Source organism: Macrotis lagotis, chromosome X (assembly GCF_037893015.1).
Source record: "Macrotis lagotis isolate mMagLag1 chromosome X, bilby.v1.9.chrom.fasta, whole genome shotgun sequence".
NCBI lineage: Eukaryota > Metazoa > Chordata > Mammalia > Peramelemorphia > Peramelidae > Macrotis > Macrotis lagotis.
In genome coordinates this window covers 539,917,284-539,939,909 of record NC_133666.1, presented here as the reverse complement: position 1 = coordinate 539,939,909, position 22,626 = coordinate 539,917,284, and the positions used below count along the sequence as shown (strand labels likewise).

The window sequence follows — 22,626 nt, the reverse complement described above, 5'->3', positions numbered from 1 at the left end:
GTTTTCTCTGCCTCTAAATTCATCAAAAGAAGGTATACCTACCTAATGACATCTGCAGAAAGCAACTGTTAGGAAAAAAACGCAACTCTACCTCCAGCATCATCTAGTGGCATCCAAGATCAACGTGAGACTCCTACACTTTGGGGCATATTGTTTTATATTTCTGTCTGCTTTTAAATGTTTTAAGGAGACAAACTAATAAGAACTTGGCCTGACCCTTTTGATTTGCACATTCATATTTTTATTTGAACATTCCCTATTGATAAAACTACATACCAGTTTAAGATGAACATGTTGACAAAATACAGTAAAAGACCCACACTCAAAGATTGTTTTATTATTTTTGAAACTGCACTCTCAGTTATTGAGTTTGTAAAATGAAGTTGATTACTTAACTGTTCACTTTTTCCATGTTTTATTCATTCAACTAGAATTCATTAAGTAGTTAAATATAATATTGTGTATTCAGTACTAACATGTTCTAAATATGCACAAAGCTCAAATCAGATTCATAGGATTAGTCCTAATAGCTATTTTATAAGCTTTTAATGTAAGGATTAATAGTCCTATTCCTACCTAAAATTTTACTCTTCTGAGCAAAGCTGAAACCCTGTCATGTCCCAAAATTTAGTACTGTGACATAGTAGGTTCATAATAAATGTTTACTGATTAATTGACACCAGGAATTTTCCTGAAACTATTTTTACATAAATGGTTCCTCTGTGACTTTCTGATTCTTCTTCATTATTTCCAAGAAACTCAGGAAAATATTATTTGACTTACATCATCTTTTCTCACAATCTTTTGAATGGCTTCAGAATGAAGTTACATTGCTTCCAAGGAGAAGCACAAAATTTTTATACACATAATGTGAAAAGCCTTGAGGTCAGAAATGGATGAAGGCACAGTAAATTAAAAAGTGGGGTTTTTTGGGGGGGCTTTTGACTAACAATTCTGACCAATGAATTACATATTGAAAGGCACTCTGGTACTGCTGTTCTAGAATAAACCATTTATTGCTGTTCTAGAATAAACCATTTTAAATTGACACAGTATGCTTACATGGAATGCAAATGTATATTTAGATTTATTCTGTGGGTTCCTTCTGCCTTTCCTAATGTCTCAGGAAGTTGGACTTCACTGAAGTACTTTCTACAACTGATATTTGCAGGGATCTTTCACATTCTTTTTATGTTCAACCGAGCCTCTCCTTTACCACTATAGAATAATAGATTATAAGAGCTAAAAGAAACCTCAGGAATCATCACTGAAAAGATGAGAAACTGAATGCCAAAGATGTGAAGTTATTTGTCATTGGTTTCATGGAAAGTGTCAGAGAGAGAATCCTCTTACTAGATCAGTTTTCTGTCTCTTTTCTTTTCATATATATATATATATATATATATATATATATATATGTATATATGTATATACATACATATATATATATATATATACATTCCTTCTAATTGCCCTCTATCACAATCATCCAAATAATTTCATAGTAACTGAAGGTTTCATTGCCAAGATAAGTAAAAAACAGTTTGTTTCTTCCAGCAAATGTCTTATATTATGACTTGTATAAAACTCAAATATACTCCCATGAAATCATTTTATATTTCTTTCCTTCACATGTTCTTTGTTCTTACCAAACTGGTCAATTCACTTTCATGAAATTCCATATCACAGGGGAAAAGAAAAGAAAAGGGAGGTGGGCTGATAGAAGCAGGGTAAATTTAGGGAGGCAGTATTCAGAAGCAAAATATTGGTGAAGAGGGATAGGGTGAAATGAGAAAGAAAAGTACAAATGGAAAGGAGTTAGGATGGAGGGGAAATACAGAGTTAGTAATTCTAATTGTGAATGTGAATGGGATGAACTCTCCCCAAGTGGGTAAGCAGAGTGAATAAAATTTGTGGGATATATCCAAAGCAGCTTTGAGGGGAAATTTTATATTTCTAAATGCTTATATGAATAAAATAGAGAAAAAGGAATTCAATGAGAGAGACATGAACTAAAAATACTAGAAAAAGAACAAAATAAAAGTCCTCAGTCAAATATCAAATTAGAAATTCTGAAAACCAAAGGAGAAATTCATAAAATTGAAAGTAAGAAAAACATTGAAACAATAAATTAAGCTCAGAGTTGGTTTTATGAAAAAAGCAATAGATGAACATTTAGTTAGTCTGACTTTTAAAAAAAGAAAGAAGAAAGCCAAATTACCTCACCAATGAGGATGAAAAATAAAGTAAAAATTCAGAGCTATTTTACCCAACTGTATGTCAACAAATTTGACAGTGTAAGTGAAATGGATGGATATTTACCACAGTGCAACATGTTTTTCCCCATGGATGTTTCAAGTTGTCTTGGGCTGGAAAATTGTTTCACTCACTTTTTTGTGGGTTCTGCCACTCTAGTTAGAGTCATTATTTAAAGCTATTTGGAGTGGTCTGAAGAAGACTTGTGGGAATTCCTGCCTTTACTCTTCCATCTTGGCTATTTTGTACTTAAGAAATATCCCCATCTAGAAAATTCACAGGATCATTAATATGAAAGATCAATTTGTTGCCACATGTCTCTTTCTAATATTCTTTTCTTCTGTGACCTCATGGCCTAAGCAATGTAATGCCAATATCCTATCAGTAAGAATTAAAAAGAAGCTTTAACCTTGTCCCTAGTGTTGATTCAGAAAAGTCTTGTCTTTTGACAATTTGGTGTCATTAACTTTCACTCAGTCAGAAAAGAAACTCTCCAAAAATAGAAGATTCTTAACCATATCATAGAATTAAATGTGATCCTAGTAGGCTTGGAAAGGTTAAAAAAAATCCAGTAAAGTAAGATGCTGTTTTCCTTTTTTCTCAACTCAGTAGACATAAAAAAATGTTAGAATCATCTTCCCACAATGTAATTAAGTCTTAGATAGTGACAAAATAAGTTCCTCATTCTATACTCTAATTTTCTGACACAGACTCAGGTCTATCCCACAGGAGGTCTCTCTCAAGGAGAAAATGTTAATTATCCAAGTATGCTCAATTCTTAGCTACCTTGCAAAGACAGATAAGAAAAGGTTGTCATCATGATGATGTTTTTTGACCAGGAGTTCACCTGTCAAAAGATTAAATAACTGACTATGATATCAAGATCAGCTAAGTTACTGTATCTAAAAATAGGCCTACTTTATGAAAAGCCAAAATATAAGTCCATAAACAGAATAAATTGTTATCTGACTTCAGATGGACCATATGACTAAGTTTGTTCATATTGATTGTTCTATCACAGGATTGTTTTGAATCAGGACTTCTTGAATAAATCAGTGTCTGACACAAGCCTAAGGCAAGATTAAAAGATTAAAGAATTATTCCCCAATTATGCATATAAATACATACACACTCATACACACACACATACAGGTATATGTATATAAATTATAATATATAAGTTGAATGTTGTTAGCATACAAAAACAATAGCAAATATGAATTAAAATTAAAAATTAGATATCATATTTGTAATCACCTCATTCTCTCTGGAATCTTTCAAAATCATAAAGATATGCTTCCTTATCACAGAGTTCACAGAAGCTCAGAATTGAAATGGATTTCAGAATTCATGTAGTCCAAATTTTACCCGAATAATTTTTGCCTCTAAATTATTCCCCACAAATAGTCAATCAATCTTTGTTTAATGAGCTTTAGTATATGTAATTAAATTGCACAAAATATAACATTTCATTTTTAATAGCTTTAATTTTTAGGAAGCTTTTCCTTTTTGTCAAACTGAAATCTGACTCTCTGCAAGTTCTATTCCAACCCAACAAGCATTTGTCAAATTTCCTCTATGTCCAAGGCAATGATCTAGGAGCTAAGTATGAAAAGTCTTTTGCTTTCTACTACTTCTACTACTATTATTCAAAATTTGAATTAATAAGGCAATTGATTTCTTTATGAACAAAGACTATCAATCAACATTTGTTCAGGTGTCAACTATTCAGTGAATTTCCAAAAGCAAGTTAAACAATTAAACCCATTTCCAAGGACTGTTTCAGATCTTCCTAGAATCTCATGCTTTACAATCCATCAGATCATTCACCCCACCATCCTCTTGATATTTTCCCTGATGCTGAATGTTCTTGTCCACCAGAACTCCAGAGACAATTCCGTCACAGATTAAAGCCTCTTGGGTTTGGACTCCATCTCTCAGGAATCTGATTTCTTTTTTTTTAGGTTTTATCAAGGCAAATGGGGTTAAGTGACTTGCCCAAGGCCACACAGCTAGGTACTTATTAAGTGTCTGAGACTAGATTTGAACCCAGGTACTCCTGACTCCAAGGCTGGTGCTTTAGCCACTACACCACCCAGCCTCCCAGGGAGTCTTATTTCTACTGGTGACTCAGAGAACATAGACTTAAATAGCCTACTATAATATACTGGCCCAGAACAGAACAGATTTTAATTCATATTTTATCCAGTCATGTACCCCACCTAGATACTTTCCACCCACCATATCACCATGTGTATGTTCTTCTCTTCCAACTTCTTATTCTAGGAGCTATAATAAAATAAGTATTTCTGAAAATCAGTATTTCTGTAAGATTGTGCCAGTTGATTCCCTTATTGACTCCATGAATTTGATGACGTTATTCACTCCACCCAGCATCTCTGACCAAAACCCAATTACCTTGCAACCACTGCCATCTATGAGTTATCTCGAGATATTACAATGTAACTGATACCTAAACCTAGAAGAACCAAAACAGACAAAGAAAATTATAGACTAATCTCACTAATGAATATTGATGCAAAAATTTTAAATAAAATGTTAGCAATGAAACTACAGCAAGTTATTCATAGGATAATACATAATGATCAGATAGGACTTATACCAGGTAGGCAGGGATGGTTCAATATTAGGAAAACACAAAAAATAATTGAACATATCAATAGGAAAATCAACAGAAATCATGATTATTTCAACAGATGCTGAAAAATTTTTTGATAAAATATATCATTATTATTTAAAAACACTAGAAAATTTAGGAATAACTTTCCTTAAAATAATAAATAGTATCTATCTAAAATATCAACAAATACTATTTGTAATGGGAATAAACTAGGAGTATTTCCAATAAAATCAGGTGTGAAATAAAGATGCCAATTATCGACATTACTATTCAGCATAGAATTAGAAATACTAGCTGTAACAACAAGAGAAGTAAAAGAAATTGAGGGAAACAGAATTGACAATGAGTAAGCAAAGCTTTCACTCTTTACAGATGATATGATGGTATACTTAGAGAACCCAAGAAAATAATTTTAAAAACTCCTTGAAACAATTAACAAATTCAGCAAAATAGCAGGAACTAAAACAAACCCACATAATCATCAACATTTCTATATATGAACAACAAAGCCCAAGAGCAAGAGATAGAATGAGAAATTCATTTAAAGTAATTTTAGACAACATTAAATACTTGTGAATCTACCCCCAAGACAAATCCACAAACTGTATGAAGACAATTATAAAGCTCTTCTCACCCAAATAAAGTCAGATCTAAATAATAAAAATGTCAATTGCTCATGTTTGGTCAAATTAGTATAACAAAAATGATAATTTTTCCCAAATTAAGTTACATATTCTGTGTCATACCAATCAAACTACCAAATAACTACTTTCCTGAACTAGAAAAAAATAGTAACAAAATTCATCTGGAGAAACAAAAGGTCAAGAATAGCAATAAAATTCATTTAAAAAATGTAAAGGAAGCTGACCAAGATCTACCAGATCTAAAACTGTACTATAAAGTTACAGTCATCATAATTGCCTGGTACTGGTTAAGAAATAGAGTAACAAATCAGTGGATTACAGGTTCTAGTAAATAAATGACAACAATAATCTACTATTTGAAAAATCCAGAGACACCAGCTGGGTTAAGAACTCACTATTTGACAAAAATTAGGTGGGGGGGAACTGGAAAATAGTATGGCAAAATTAGGCATACACATACATGTCACACCCTATACCAAAATAAGGTCAAAATGAGTACAGGATTTAAACATAAAGGATGACACCATAAATAAATAGACCAAAACATTACTTAGCAAATCTGTGGAAAGGGGATAAATTTATGACCAGAGTTAGAGAACATTGTAACCTGAAAAATAAATGATTTTTCCACTAATAAAATCAATGAAGCCAAAATTAGAAGGAAAGCAGAAAGCTGGGAAAACAATCTTCACAACTAGGATTTCTGATAAAAGGACTCATTTCTAAAATATAGAGAGAATTGCATCAGATTTATAAGGTTATAAGTCATTCTCCAATTGAAAAGTGGTCAGAGGATATAGAGAGCTTTCAAATGAAGAAATTAAAGCTATATATATATATATATATATATATATATATATATATATAATCATATCAAAAATATTCCAAATCATTATTTATTTAGAGAAATACAAATTAAAACAACAACGTGGTATTCCCTCATACCTTTCAGATTGGCCAAGATGAAAAAAAAGGAAAATGATCAATGTTGGAGAGGCTGTGGAAGGATTGTAACACTGATGTATTGCTGGTAGAATTGTAAATGGATCCAACCAATCACAACCAATCCAACCATTCTGGAGAGTAATATTGGACTATGCTCAATGAGCAATAACACTGTTAATCCCCTTTGACTGAGCAATTTCAATTCTAGGTCTATATCCAGAAGAAATTATGAAAAAATGGGAAAAGTCCTACATATTCCAAAATATTCATAGTTGCTCTTTTTTTATAGTGACAAAGAATTGGAAACTAAGGGAATGCCCATCAATTGGGGAATGACTGAACAATGAATACTGTGAATACTATGGAATACTATTGTTCAATAAGAAATTATAAATGAGGAGGCAGCTAGGTGGAGCAGTGGATAGAGCACTGGCCCTGGAGTCTGCAGGACCTGAGTTCCAATTCAGTTTCAGACACTTTATAATTGCTTAGCGGTGTGACCTTGTGCAAGAGACTTAACTCCATTGCCTTAAATAAATAAAACTGAAAAATAAATAAATTCAGGTGGCCATGTGGCACAGTGAACACAGTACCAGCCCTGGGGTGAGGAGAACATGAGTTCACATCCAGCCACAGTCACTTAATAATTACCTAGCTGTGTGGCATTGGGCAAGCCACTTAATCCTATTGCCTTGCAAAAACCTAAAAATAAACAAACTAACTAATTAATTAATTAATTCTGTAAAAAGTTCATAAAAAAATAGAAACCATAAATGGTCACCCACTCAAAAAGCATGGAATGACTTATAGAATCTGATGCTGAGCGAAGGGAGCAGAACCAAGTGAATAATGTACACATTAACAAAAACATTGTGAGATGAACAGCCTTGATGGAAGCAGTTCCTCTCAGCAGTTCATAGAGCTAGGACGACTGTATTAGACCAGGTATGGACAATGTTATCCCCATTCAGAGGAAGAAAAACAAAACAAAAAACAAACCTTCAGAATGTGATGAACACTAAATAAAATGATCTCTTATGCATCTCCTTCCTATAATCTTAATTCTTCATACGAAAAATGACTAATCTGTAAGCATGTTTAACAAAAATATGTATGTATAATTCTAACCTAGCTGTTCATCACTGTGGGGAAGGAGGGTGGAAAGGGAGGGCGAAAGAAAATTTTGTAACTTAAAAATATCATGTGCAAATGGATGAAAATAATAAACATAAATTTAAAAAATATATTACAATGTAATTTTCTCAAAGGCATGAACTATTTTGCTTTTGTATTTAGATCTCCCCTATTTAGTTTAACATTTGGGACATAACTAGTGTTCATTCATTTATTTTCATAACCAATTTAATTGTGTCCAAATAACAACCTTCATATATATATATATATATATATATATATATATATATATATATATATATATATATCTTTCTAAGTCAACCCCTCCTCCAGTCTTGGCTGGGTTAAATATCCCCAGTTCCTTTATTTGCATGATCATGAGGAATAGCAATATTATGATTAGTGGTGCCCATAACTGAATAAAATGTACTATTTATGACTAGACAAGTGATCATTATTTATCCTTTCCCCTCTCGTTTTCTAACTTCTATTCTTGGGGAATTGCTTTGGGACACTGAGAAATTAAGTGACTTACTCAGGGTCAACTTGCCAATATATATTAGAGGTGAGCTTAAGTCCAAATCCAAATCTTCCATCATTTTCTCCTTAGCATTTCTGAATTACTTCAATTTATTCTGTGCTTTAACATGTCTTGACACACTTTTTCAGAGCACTGATTTTTTTATATTCCTCTTTACACAACTCCCCTTTTGTACCTTAGCAAGATTTTCCTTTCTTTTTTATTTTAAAGATTTCAATTTTGCAAGCTTTCACTCCCTCCTGAGCTATCTGCTCTTTTACAAATTTAGGCCAAAAGATTCTCCCTCTCCTTCCTTTGAAGTAACTGAAACCTATTCTCCTAGAATTCAAATGTATCTCAGTTGCACTACAAATTTTTCTCCTTCTCTACATAAATTATAAGATAGAGTGGTCACTTCTTGCAAAATTAGTATCACATACTTCAGGGACTAGCTCTGCTCTATTATGGAAAAAGTGCTGGTTACAAATTTCATTTCTTTCACTTTACCCTCATGACCAAAGGTAGTAAGAAGACCTTTTGTATCTTTCTACTCTCTAAAATGACCTGAAGTGTTGTGCCATTTTCTACTCCAGCTCAATTTTAAGCAGATGAGGAACCGAGGTAAACAAGGTTAAAGGACTTGTTCAGGGCCCCACAATTAGTAAATGATGAAGTTCAGATTTGAATTCAAGATGAGTCTTCGTGATTTAAGGCTTACCACTCCAGCCACTGTATCACCCATCTATTCTGGACTAGATGACCTTCCATCTCTATGATCTCTATAAGTCTATGATCCTTTGTTACTGCTTTTTGGTGAGACTCACGTTCATAATAACAATTATTCTTGCTTGTTTCATCATTTAAAGTATGCAGTCTCTACTAAGACTAGCCAAGAACTGATGTATCATTCTACTTTTTGATAGAAGAATCACTAAAATATATCCAGATAAGGCAAGCTACTATTATACCATATGATGGTGTGTCTCATATTTTCTTTCCAAACTACTATCTTTCCTTTTAAGAGATTTCCAAATGATTAAGGGAAAACTTTGTTTTTATTGGTATTGATTTTTGAAATGAAAGGGTTTATGATTTTAAAAATTCACGATTAAACCTTCACCACCAAGAATTAAAATCAAGTTTTATTTAAGGAGTATGAATTTATTGATCAATGCAGATTATGCAAAGAAATGGTAGGAAAAAATTTTTGGTAGATTATCACAATGTGAATGGGTCTTTTGAATTTGTAGCAAAACCTACTCGGGCAGTTAGAATTTTGTGTGAGAAGTTTACTATCTTTCAGAAGCAAACATAATAAAATTTTACAATATGACTTCCAATCTTACCATTCCATTAAAACTGCTTACTATAACCCCAATGCCTTGCAAAAAACAAAACAAAACAAAACAAAAAAACCCTTTCAAATTAAAAAAAAAAGAAAGAAACTGCTTCCTAATGATTTCTTGGTTGTCAAATCCAGTGTCCTTTTCTCTCTCATTCTATTTGACCACTCATTAGTCTTTGAAACTTTGGATTTCTCTCATTTCAGTAATATTATCTTCTCTCTAGGTTTTTGGGTCACCACTCTCCAGGTTCTTAACCATTCAATCTAAGTCTTTCTTGTCTCCTTTGCCAGAGCCTCTTTCAGATCATGCTCTGTAGGCATCCATCAAAATTAAGTTCTAGATCCATACATGTTCTTCCTTTATACTATTTCACTTTTTTGATCTCATCAGTTTTCATGAATTTAATTGCCATCTGAATGATAATGATTCTCAAATCTACTTATTCAACTACAAACTCTTTGATGACCTCCAATCTCACATACCTTGCAGACATCTCAAATTACATGGTCCAGCAGATATCTTAAACTCAATATATCCAAAACCAAACATATTGTCCCTTATCTTTCCCCACCATAAACTCTGCTCCTACTTGCCCTCCCAGTCCTCCTCCCAGTCACTCTGACTCACAAACTAAAAGTCATCCTGAACTCCTTACTCTCTCCCTGTGCATGACCCCCATTCTGCAATATCTGTTGCAAAAGCCTTAATTTTTACTTTTCCAACATTTTTAAAATATGCCCCTTTCTGTCCTCTGACACTCCCACCACTCTAGTGCAGGCCTCATCACTTTAAGCAATAATTTTTGTAATAACCTGCTAGACTCATCTCTTTCCATAGTCCACTACTGCATCCAATCTATCTTTCACATCTCCATCATCCATTTAACTATTAAAGTGATTTTCTTAAAATGTAAGTATAATCATGTCATTCTCCACCCCTACTCAATAAATTTCAATGGTTCCTATTTCCTCCAGCATCAAATACAAAATGTATACTTTGACATTCAAAATCCTTCATTAACTAGTCCTCCTGTGTTTCCAGTTTTCTCAAGCCTTATTCCCCTCACATATATTCTTTAATCCAGTGGAAATGGTCTCCTGATGGTCCATGAACTGGATACTCCACTTCTCAGCATTGGTCTTTTTCTCTGACAGTCTCCCATTCCTGTAATGGTTTTCTTCCCCTGTTCTTACTCCTGCTCTTCCTACTTTTTTGAGTTCAATTAAAATCTCATCTTTAACCAGATTGGCTTTTCCAATACTTTCTAATTCTAAAGCCTTCAGTCTGTTAATCATTCCCTATTTTTCCGGTATATATAGCTTGTTTGATTATAGTTGCTTGCATATTGTTTTATCCATTAGATTGTAGCTTCCTTCAAAGCAAAGACTGTCTCTTTTTGTTTCCCAAAAAGTCAGCACAGTGTTAGGCATATAGTGGTTGACTAATAAATCTTGAGTGATTTGTTGATTAAGTGATTGATAAATACCTGTACTACATATAAATATCAAATATCTTTGAGAATTTGACAGATTGTGTCTGAACAAGAGATTATTACCCATTATAGTGTTGCCCATAATTCCAATATTTATTCACAAAAATAAATATCTTTTAATGGATGTAACAGTTTCAATTATGTATAATCTCTAAGCTACATGGAATGAAAAATTTCAAACTTTAGAATCACAGCAGAAAAAATAAAGATCACATGGAAACAGAAGATTCATATCATTCCTATTATTGTATCTGCTATTAGAGTTATTACAAAGATATTTTCAGATAGTCTAATGAAAATGACATGAGATTCCAATACATTTATTTTTTATGGTGTGTTTATGCTATTCAAAAAGTTCTCATATGAAAAGAATTTTTAAAGTTACTATGGGGGAAGGGCAGCTAGGTGGTGCAGTGGATAGAGCACCAACCCTGGAGTCAGGAGCACCTGAGTTCAAATCTTAATAATTTCCTAGCTGTGTGACCTTTGCCTTGCAAAAACTAAAAAAAAAAGAAAAGAAAAAAGAAAAAAATTATAGATTTAGGAAAAAAAAGTACTCTGGGGAAACTAAATTAGTTACCACTGCCTCCAGAACAATCTTGATTTTCTAGGAATAAACCTGAAATTGAAAGACTGACTTGATATGTTCCAGATAGATAATATGTTTACCATGGTAATTTATTTTTTAAAAAGTAGTTATTGAATCCATCTATGCAGCAGTCCATAGAACTTATACCAGGAGTGGGAAGATTTCAGTTAAAATTCTGTTTCAAAAAATTAGTTACTGTGATTTGGGACAAGACATTTAACCTCTTTAACTCTAATTTCCTCAACTGTAAAATGAAAGGATTAAACTTGATGATTTCTAAGCTCCATTCTAGTACAAAATTTATGATGTTATCATTATTAGGATACTGACCAGCTGTAAAACTGAATTCAATCACAACATTAGAGATGAGTTATCAACATCATCATCTTCATCCTATAAAACTTGAAAAGTATTTTACATATATTAATTACTTTAAATATTGGGACAATCTTCTGGAGTTGGTATCCAAGTATATAATTATACCATTTTATAAAGAAGGAAAGCAAGGCACAGAAAGGTGCAACTTTCTAATAATTGTCCCACTAACAAGTGTCAGAAGTAACTTTTGATAGGAGATTTTTGTGACTCCAAGTCCCATGTAATTCAAAGAAAATATTTCTGAATATAAATGTTCTCTCAAAATATATATACCAAATAATCAATATCTATTTGGTATTTACTATTTATAAAAACACAGCACTAGGCATTTTGCAAAGATAAACTTGAAGGAAACCATGTACATTCTCATCCTTCAAAGTATTCTCTTGTTATTGAAAACTTGTGACTTAAAAATGGATCAATTATGTCATTGATAAGAATTTAAAATTATAAGGAATCTTATAGATCATCTATAGTAACTTTTTCATTTTACAAATGATGAAAATGAGGTGCAAAAATTTTATTTTGTCCAAGATTTCATAATTAGTATGTAAATATATATAATATATATATATATGTGTGTGTGTGTGTGTCTGTGTGTGCATACTTATATACATATATAATATGTATTATATATAAATTGCATTTATATAATTGCATTATATGTATATATTATATTCCTTTAGAGAGAAGCACATTGTTATGAATGAAATATCAGGGTTTATAATAAAGTGTATAAATTATGTGAGTATCCTGAATTTCTCAGGTGTCAGTAAGTAGAGAGACTATTGTTTATAGTGAATGGGGTTGTCTTGAAAATTTTGTACCTGACCATTCATTGGAACGAATTCTGGCTGCTAAGTCATGAGAACAATCACAGTGCAATTTGTATTTCCTTGCCTATTCCTATGTCAAAGAAGATACAGTATGTCATTTAGTTAAATAAATGATTAAGAGGATTATAATTAGATAAATATGCTATGAAGATGCATCCTGAACATCTGCAATCAAACTTGTGATTGCAAATAAAAATTATTGAATCAATTCTAGAAAACCAATGTAGACAAATCCATATCAGCTTCAAGTATATTCTGAAGGGAAATCGCCAGTATTGACAGTGAACATAGAGAGTCTGACATATCTGTATCACACAATCACACAATCTCCATCCCTTGGAAATTAAGAGACTGATTAGCGATTAGCCCACTTTAGAAAGCAAAAATTCAAGACATATATATATATATATATATATATATATATATATATATATATATATTTACTAAATCCTAACTTTGGCGATTAATGAATTTTGGCTAAGTCAGTAGTTCTGAGATTGAAATATTGCTCTTTGGACCTGAGAGATTCCTAATTCCCACGTGACAAACTGTTACTGCTAACCTAGATGTGTCCTCAAAGGGAAGTGAGGGACCATTGCACTCATCAATTCTTTAGATTTCCTTTTCTGGTATCTATGTAAAGTTCTTTGTTTTTGTTTCCCTCCTGATAGACTCAGTCTTATCCAAATTTGACCCTTCATTTGGGTCCAGTGTTTATGCTATTCAAAAAGTTCTCATATGAAAAGAATTTTTAAAGTTACTATGGGGGAGGGGCAGCTAGGTGGTGCAGTGGATAGAGCACCAACCCTGGAGTCAGGAGCACCTGAGTTCAAATCTTAATAATTTCCTAGCTGTGTGACATTTGCCTTGCAAAAACTAAAAAAAAAAAAGAAAAGAAAAAAGAAAAAAATTATAGATTTAGGAAAAAAAAGTACTCTGGGGAAACTAAATTAGTTACCACTGCCTCCAGGACAATCTTGATTTTCTGGGAATAAACCTGAAATTGAAAGACTGACTTGATATGTTCCAGATAGATAATATGTTTACCATGGAAATAAATTACTGCTACTTTAGGTACCAAATGACAAAATAAGAAAATGTCTCCTCATTAAGAAGAAATTAAAATGATCAAATAAGAACTTCAATATATTTCTGAGAAATATGGGTTTACTTTGTCTGGATCAGGTAGATTTTAAAAATCAAAACTTCTAATTATCATATCATGGTTCAATATGAATGAATTCAAATATTCCCTTTTCCTTTGTAAATAAGTCCTGGAAAATTAATTCTTACAAACTGTATTGAATAGGGATAGTGGATATTCTACATGGGCTCATATCAATACAAACTTATAAGGAAAAAATTGTGACTTTTTAGTACATACAATTAGATCTAACATTTTATGAAAATAAGTTCTTTCTACATTTCTTTTAATAAAAATGACATGTATGCACTTATTTTATTCAAGATAGTTTCAAGATTTCCTTAATCTTCTTTTATTAATCAAATTTCTATTGAAATAAGAGTTTTCAATTTGATATATAAGAAGATTTCAAATCTTTTTGATGCAAGGGAAAGAGGTAATTCTCTGAAGATGTTTTTCCCCGAGGAAATCAAAATCCCCTGAAGAAATTTTTTAAATGAACTTGTGATATTGAACTGCCACATTGCCGCTACTAAAGAATTCTCCATAGTAGAAGCATTTTCTCAAAATGAAAACAGTCTCCCCTTCAACAGGTAAAAATCAACTTTAATAAGATGGATGGATATCTGGGTGGGCAGATGGTAAATGGAACTTAACTTGAAAATAGTACAATAAAGGAAGAAAATTAAAAGAAAATACTTCTACCTAAACTCTTCAGTAACTTATTTTTATATGGTTAGTTGGCCCTAATTTAAAAAAAAAAAATGGATTTGGGCATATGGCAAATAGCCCAAAAGTCAAATTTTTACAGCCTGGCTATAAAATCTAGAAAATGTTGCTCTAAACAGTTTAAGTGAATAATATTAAGTTTATTAAAGTAATGGTCATTTTGCCAAGATTATAAATTTACCTATTTTCTGATTTAACATAGAATTACCAGGTCCAAATATAATACATCCATAAGTGCTGACTTGATCAAACAGTAGGGAATTTCTTTTTCACAGAAATTTAAGCAGCATGGAAATTCCTTCCTTTCACAAATTAAGATGTAATTTTAATTATATATTTTTTTTAAATTTTTAGTTGTTATTATATTCTCTTCTTGTAAATAATAACGGCCCTTTTCCTCTATAAATCATCTTGGTCCCAGGTCTCCACTAATTCCTGCTTAGATGAATTTGCAGGACTGCATATAGACATTTGCCTTGCCACATCTACTCCCCAGCAGTCACCCAGCACAGGAACAAACACTCTGCTGATCCCACAACCTATGCAAGGGAAGATGATGTATTCAACATTGGAAGGAGACTTGGGATAGAACTGAGGGTAACTGGCATACTTTTTACTCCCTCTATAATTATTGTGGCCTCAGGATGCTACTGATCATGTCCTGAACATATGACCTGCTGCTCTACCCCTCTAAATACCAGAGGCTTCTCCATAAATTCATCCATATCAATCCTATCCAATACTTTTTCCCTCTCCTAATCTATTTCTGAAGCCATGAAGTTTTCAGTAAGCTTCTATTGTTACTCCGATACCCTTCTACTCTTGCCCTTAACATTAGAACTATGTGGCCTCTCTGTGGAAACCACCTTGTATTTAACTATATATATATGTATATATATATATACATATATATATATATAGTATGTAGTTCTACTGCAACTATATGTAACAAAAATCTATACTTATATGTAATATATATATTTATAAGATGCAATTATTTATAACTATACATGACTATATATAAAACTGTAACTATAGCTCTATCTTTATATATATGTATATGTAAATACATATTTATAGACAAACATATACAGTTCTCTGAAATCCCACCATGAAATGAATTTTTAATCATTGAGTGAATTTCAATTGTTTTGTGTATTTATGTTCCTGTCATATAACACTTTATCTGACACAAAATGTGCTTAATAAATACTCATTGAATTAATTTTTTTCAATTATAATTGTTTTTAAAAGTCAAATAAGTGATAGTATATAAGAGATATATGGGATGTCCTAATTATGGTCATAAATTTATAATATTTTCTATATGATTTTGCAGGGAAATAATGGTTTGGGAAGAATTTAATGGAGTCTTCCCACATACAGATGCCTAAAAAAAGGGCAAAGTAAGAAACTTTGTAGGGACTGCTAATAGAGGATGTAAATTATGGGCAAGGTGAATGCCAAAGCAAACTTTAAAGACAAACTATTAAAATATTAGGCATCGAATTGGATGTTAAAGGAGGTGTTATGCATATTACTGATTATAAAAAGATACCAAAAGAACTAAGGACATTAACAAGACAAAAAATGCTGCTATATAGAAGATTTTGTAAGCTACTACAGATGAATTGATGCAAAGCAAATTTAAGTGAAAAATTTGAATCCAAGATAAATATGTAACAAATTACATTGTGAAGAAAACTGCACATCAAAAAATAAGAAAATGAAACTTTACCAAGAGATTCATCAAACAATCTGAAAAACATAATTGAATAGAAAAATAAAATGAACTTGATTTCAGTAAGCTTCAATTACTATTAAAAATGAAGAAAAATCAATTTTCTTCTAGTTTACTCAATACTAAAACAATACTGAAATAACTCTCACATTTTACTACCAGCAACAAATCCAAGGTGGTCTATGGAAGGTGGGTCATTTTCCTGGTATCATTTTTCAATGGTGAGTGATTTATTTTTGCCTCATCTGCATGCACCAATCCATATGAAACAATTTTTTCATTCTTTTCCAAAGGTTCATATCAGTTTTTTTGACTGATTGCCTGTCTCAGACTCCAAACTTCCAGCAGCATGTCATTTGATGGAGTAGAAGCAAGACACAATCAGTATGAAAGGATGCTTCTAAAATCAACAAGGTAAGGATGGCTGAATTATATTGCAGTCACTTCAGAATTTTTCTTCTTAATTTCTCTGTGAGGCCAAAAAATGAACATATGAAAGTACTTGTTTAATAAATAACCACTTGATTTAACATGATTTCTGCAAAAATTAACAAAAGAAATGCTATTCTGACTGAAGCCCCAGCTTATGAATAATTGTTTAATATTATTGATTATCTTCTGATCCATGAAGGAGAAATCAGGATATATTCCAACCACTAGTTATCATAAAGCTTTCTTCCTAATCATAGTATCAGCATCCCTGCCCCCCCACTCCACCCCATCCACACACATTGAGATGGAAAAGTTGCTGGGATAGCAAAATGTACCACTTAAAGAATGCAACCATAGTGAGTATGAAGAAGCACAAAGCATATGAATTAGTCTGGCTAGAGAGGACACATTAAAGAGCTTGAAATAGTGAAAATAAGTAAGAACAAAGCACATGCCACTTCTGATTGATAATGGACATTTCTTGGCTGTGGCTCTCAGAATGGTAACAGAGGGAAGATGGTGGAGAAAAGGCAGCAGCTTTCCTGAACTCTTCCACAAACTTCCCAAAGACCTTTTAATAATGCCATAAAATAGTTTCTAGAACAGCAAAATCAAACTAAAGCATTGATTAAAAAAATGTTTCCAGCTGCAAACAACTGAGAAGCTCAGCAGGAAAGATCTATTACAACTGGATGAGAGTGGAGCACAGTCCAGATTGGGTCATCAGTACATACCCAGGCTCAGCAAACAGGAACAGGCTTTGAAAGCCATTGATTCATGAGTGGCACCAGCTGCTTCTGAATCTCCCAGTCCACAGACTGAGATGGTGTAACAACTGGTCAAAAGAAAAGTACAAGAGTCTCTGCTATCACTGAGTTAGGACTCTGTTGCTTTGTCCATACTCATATCTGAGTCACCGTCCAAGGAGACAGTTCCAGGGTAAGAAAAATCACTAGCATGCCAGAGCTTGTAGTTTGAGCGAGGCAGGGATATTTATCACAATACCAGGACAGAAAAAAGTGATTCTGATCACTCACAGACCAGAGAACAGGCTAGGAGAGTTGTAAAAACAGTTCTCTCCTTATGAAAACTTACAGGTTCCTGGAAGTATCTCTGAAAACAGTTGCAAAGAAATTCCAATAATTTGGGACAGTGACATCTGCACCTTGGAAGAAGTATTAGTCAAGAAATGGTTGTGGAAATTAGAAACAGAAAAAAAAAATATTCTGACCACAGAAAGTTACTATAGTGACAAGAAAGATCAAAACACACTCAGAAGAAGATTACAAGATCAAAGCTCCTGCAACCAAGGTCTCCCTGGAAAATATGAATTGTCTTCAGGTCACAGAAGGGTTCAAGAAGGATTATATAAGAGAGGTAGGTAATTGGGAAGAAAAATGAGAGTGATGAAAAAAAATCAAAAAAGAGTCAACAGTTTAGTAAAGGGGATATACAAAAATCAGTGAAGAAAATAGCACCTTAAAAAACAGACTTGGTCAAAATGTTAAAAGAGTTACAAAAAGTCAATGAGGGGGTGGCTAGGTGGCACAGTGGATAAAGCACCGGCCCTGGAGTCAGGAGTACCTGGTTTCAAATCCAGTCTCAGACACTTAATAATTACATAGCTGTGTAGCCTTGGGAAAGCCACATAACCCCATTTGCCTTGAAAAAAGCCTAAAAAAAAAGTCAATGAGGAGAAGACTACCTTAAAAAGCAGACCAAATGGGAAAAGATGCACAAAAATTCAATGAAGCCAAAAACTTCCTAAGAAGCAGAATTGATCAAATAGAAAAGGAGATGCAAAAACTCACTAAAGAAAGTGATTCCTTAAAAATTAGAATTGTATAAATAAAAGTTATCAATTTTTTGAGAAACCAAGAAACAATAAAACAAAACCAAAAGAAATTTTTTAAAAAGAATTCTGTGAAATATCTCATTTGAAAAACAACTGACCTGGAAAATAGATAAAAGAGACATAATTTATTATTTTTTTAAAGAGACATAATTTAAAAACCATTGGAGTAGCTGAAAACCATGATCAAAAAAAAAAACAAAAAGAATCTAGAAATCATCTTTCAAGAAATTATCAAAGAAAACTGTCTTGACATTCTAGAAATAGAGGACAAAATAGAATTTGAAAGAATTCACTGATTACTTCCTGATAGGAATTCCAAAATAAAAATTCCTAAGAGTATTGTAACCAAATTCCATGAATTATCAGGTAATTGAGTAAATATTGCAAGCAGTCAGAAGGAAGCATTTCAAGTATCATGGAGCCACAGTATGGTCAACACAAAATTTAGCAACTTCTACATCTAAGAATCAGAGGGCTTAGAATAGGATATTTCAGTGGTCAAGAATTATCTACCCACAAAATCTGAGTATAATCCTTCAAGAAGAAAATGAATATTCAATGAAATAAATCATTTTCAAAAATACTTGATGAAGGGTAGCTAGGTGGCACAGTGAATAGAGCACCGGCCCTGGAGTCAGGAGTACCTGAGTTCAAATCCGACCTCAGATACCTAGCCATGTGGGCTTGGGCAGACCACTTAACCCCATTGCCTTGAAAAATCTTTAAAAAAAAAAAAGAATACTTGATGAAAAGAGCAGAGTTAAATACTAAAATTTAACTTTCAAATACAAAACTCAAGAGAAACATAGACAGATAAACTGAAAAAGAAAAAAATAAAGGACTTAATAACTTTAAATTATTTACATTCCTTCATGGAAAGATAATATTGGTATTCCATAAGAACTTTCTCATTATTACGGTAATTAGAAGGAATACATATATATTATATGTATACACACACACACACACACACACACACACACACAAATGCATATTGAAACATACTTTTTTTTTAGTTTTTTGCAAGGCAATGGGGTTAAATGGCTTGCTCAAGGCCACACGGCTAGGTAATTATTAGATATTTGAGGCCGGATTTGAACTCAGGTACTCCTGACTCCAGGGCTGGTGCTCTATCTACTGTGCCACCTAGCTGCCCCTGAAGCATATTTTTTAACTTTATTTTTTCTTGAGGTTTTTTAATTCTGTCTTTCTTCCACAACATGACTAATATGGAAATATTTTTTATGACTGTACAAGTATAACCTCATCAAATTGCCTGCCTTCTCAATGAGAAATGAGGAAAGAGGAAAGGAGAAAATTTGAAGTTCTAATTTTTAAAAATCACTAGCTAGAAATAAAAATACAAATTACTAAATATTTTTTTTTAAAAATCTTTGAATAAATAGAAAAGAAAGATAGAAAAGGACAAAAGACAAAGACAGAAAAGGATTGTTGGAGGAGGTGAGGGATACAGAAGTTATAGTGAGAGGTTATTTTTAGCCTAGTGTTCTTACTTTCATTTATTCCTTTGAATGCTATCTATTTCATGTTTCCTCCTGGCTATGAACTAAGGGTTAAAAAGAACATGAACTGCCAATCCTCCCAACATTATTTAGCACCTCTTCTCCAAAGTAACTAGAATGTCTATCCACCTTTCAGATAACTGTCATCTCAAAGGCCTCAGGAAACAGAATCTAATCCCTGTCTCACAAATGGATTTTGATTGAACAGGAAGAGGTTGTAATAAGGATAGTGAAAAAAGAATCATGAAGGTGCAGTTAGTTCATCAAGAAACTAGAAAGTTACAAAAATCCTTTAGATAAAACAAAGCACTTATTCAACTGCTACAGAATGCAAGAGGACTCTTGTGCTACTGGCAGTTCCCAAATTTATCCTTCAGGAACATATCTCATCCTTCAAAGAGAATACAAATTTCATCTAATCCAATCATTCTTTGAGAAGGACGTCTTTTATAATATACCTAACAATTGACTATCTCGATCCCTGTTTCAAGACCTCCATTGAGAGAAAACTCACTCCTTGTACTCCTCAAAAAGCAACACATTCCATTTTGAGCTATCATAATTAAAGCTTTCCTAACTTTGAACCAAAATCTTCCTGCCTATGATAACTACCCGTCCTAGTTTTACGATCTAGGACCAAGTAGAACAATCTAAGTTCCTCCTCCACATTCCTCTAAGTGTCTTCAACTTTCTAGATAAGTTCTAGTTTGTGAATGTCTCTTTTAATATGTGATGCTCAGAATTGGGCACAATATTCCAAATAATTAAGGAAGTAGATTACATGACAATTTCAATTGAACACAAAGAAAAAGATAGCACCATTTGGGGCAATGATCTTGGAAAGAGGAAATTTCTTATATCTAAATGATAATCTTCCTACATTCAAAAAATAAGATGTTCATATGTATGCCTGGCATAAAACATGATATAATACAAGAGTACTGGATTTGGAGTAAAAAAAAAATCTGGTTTTGAATCCTGGTCCTGTCACTCTCATCAACAGTGTATATCATAGACAGCTAGGTAGCCCAGTGGATAGAGTACCAGCCCTGGAGTTAGGAGGACCTGATTTCAAATATGGCCTCAGACACTTAATAATTACCTAGCTGTGTGACCTTGGGCAAGTCACTTAACCCCATAACCTTGCCAAAAAAAACCCCAAACAAAAAACACTATCACCTGATGAACCTCAGTTTCCTCTGAGAAGTTGGACCAGATGGCCTATAAATTCATTTCATTCTCTTGTGGATATAATATCTGTCCTTCATTTTTTCTCCAGAAAATTTTCATGTGATCATATATCCAGACCTTGGATGGACTTTAGAGACAATTGATTCAACCTCTTCATTTTATACAAAAGGAAACTGATAAAACAATAAGTGATTGACTCAAAAGCCATACCCATCATTAAGTATCATAGTGGAATTTGAACCCAGGTCCTCTGATTTTAAGTAAGTGCTGTTAACACTGTTTTTTTTTGCAGATAAAGACCTCCAAGATAATTTGGTTAAGGGGTTCTTGACCATTTAGGGGAATCATGCACTAATTTGGAAGCCTGATGATGCCTAGATTTTTTTCAGAACAATGCTTTTAAATAAATAAAATAAAATACAATGGACCATAAAAGAAACTATAGATTAGAAAAAGATCTATTTTGTCCTTTAAAAAAGGTAGTAGAAACAGGAATGAATGTATACTGGTCCATGGGTGTGCTTATAACTTCAAGCTAATTAAGATTATGTTTTAGTGACAAGTCACAGTGACTCAACCTCATTATGGAGATCAATGATGATGATAATCCATAGAGTACAAGGAGAAGTGAAATTAAAATACAACACCTGAGGTGGAAAATTTCCCATTAACTCCAAAGGTCAAAGGAAAGCTCTGCTCAGAAATCAGTGGATATGAAAATGTTTCTGAACCCAAAACAGAGTACTGGGGGTAGGAACTTTTGATTTAAATTTTGAAAAGACTACAGACACCCTAAAATTCCTCTAATCTCCACAAAATCCTATAGTGAAATATATTGATTTTCATCATTACAGGCACAAATAAACCTGGAATTTATTTTGTTTTTACATTTCTTTTGATAAAAAAGTGGAATAGGAAGCATTTGTTATATGCAAGATTATTTTAGGGTTCTCTATTTAGGAAAACTGTATTTTATTATTATTATTATTATTATTATTATTATTATTATTATTACTACTACTATTACTATATTTCATTGTTGGTGGGGCTGTGAACTGATCCAACCTTTCTAGAGATCAATTTGGAATTATGCCCAAAGATTAATAAAAATGTGCATACCCTTTGATCCAGCAATCCCTCTACTGGGTCTATACCTTGAAGAGATCACGAAAAAGGGTAAAAACATCACTAGTACAAAAATAATCATAGCAGCTCTGATTATGGTAGCAA

At 32.7% G+C, this 22,626-nt stretch overlaps 1 long non-coding RNA gene across 2 annotated transcripts in view; it reads left to right on the top strand.

Moving 5' to 3' along the window:
• Positions 1 to 22,626, top strand: part of LOC141502063 (uncharacterized) — a 148,491-nt gene that overhangs the window by 2,437 nt on the left and 123,428 nt on the right. The window contains exons 2-6 of one of the 2 annotated variants that reach the window (XR_012472371.1): positions 14,354 to 14,518; positions 15,076 to 15,251; positions 16,689 to 16,809; positions 17,925 to 18,204; positions 21,485 to 21,656. This is a non-coding gene — a long non-coding RNA (uncharacterized LOC141502063). The remainder of the gene's footprint in view (positions 1 to 14,353; positions 14,519 to 15,075; positions 15,252 to 16,688; positions 16,810 to 17,924; positions 18,205 to 21,484; positions 21,657 to 22,626) is intronic. The other variant, XR_012472372.1, reaches the window with a different exon arrangement.